Source organism: Gracilinanus agilis, chromosome 5, assembly GCF_016433145.1.
Source record: "Gracilinanus agilis isolate LMUSP501 chromosome 5, AgileGrace, whole genome shotgun sequence".
Taxonomy (NCBI): domain Eukaryota; kingdom Metazoa; phylum Chordata; class Mammalia; order Didelphimorphia; family Didelphidae; genus Gracilinanus; species Gracilinanus agilis.
This window is the reverse complement of record NC_058134.1, coordinates 284,593,459-284,593,969: the sequence shown is the minus strand read 5'-3', so window position 1 is coordinate 284,593,969 and position 511 is coordinate 284,593,459.

Below are 511 nucleotides of genomic sequence, written 5' to 3'. Positions count from 1 at the left end.
ACTCAAGTTTCTCTTGGTGTCCCCTGCTATTCACCCCCTCTTTCCCATCCCCCATGTCATCTTAGATTATTTAGTGTTCCACCCTCACCCTGTTAATTATTCTTCTGATTACTATAATAGTGAATATTATAATAGTGAATAGAGTTCACTACAGAGAATTAAACATAACGTTTCTCTACATAGGAATACAGATAATTAGATCTCACTGAGGCCCTTAAAAAGGCAAATTTAAAAATTATAAGTTTTCTTTCTTTCCCCTCTGTATCTTATTTACCTTTTCAGTTTTCTCTCGATTTTTGTGGTTGGATATCAAACTTTCCATTTAGCCCTGGTCTTTTCTGTGCAAATACCTGGAATTCTTCAATTTTGTTGAATGCCCATACTTTCCCCTGGAAATATATAGTCAATTTTGATGGGTAGTTGATCCGTGGTTGCAGGCCCAGCTCTCTTGCCTTTCTGAATATCGTATTCCAAGCCTTGTGATCTTTTAGCGTTGAGGCTGCCAGATCCT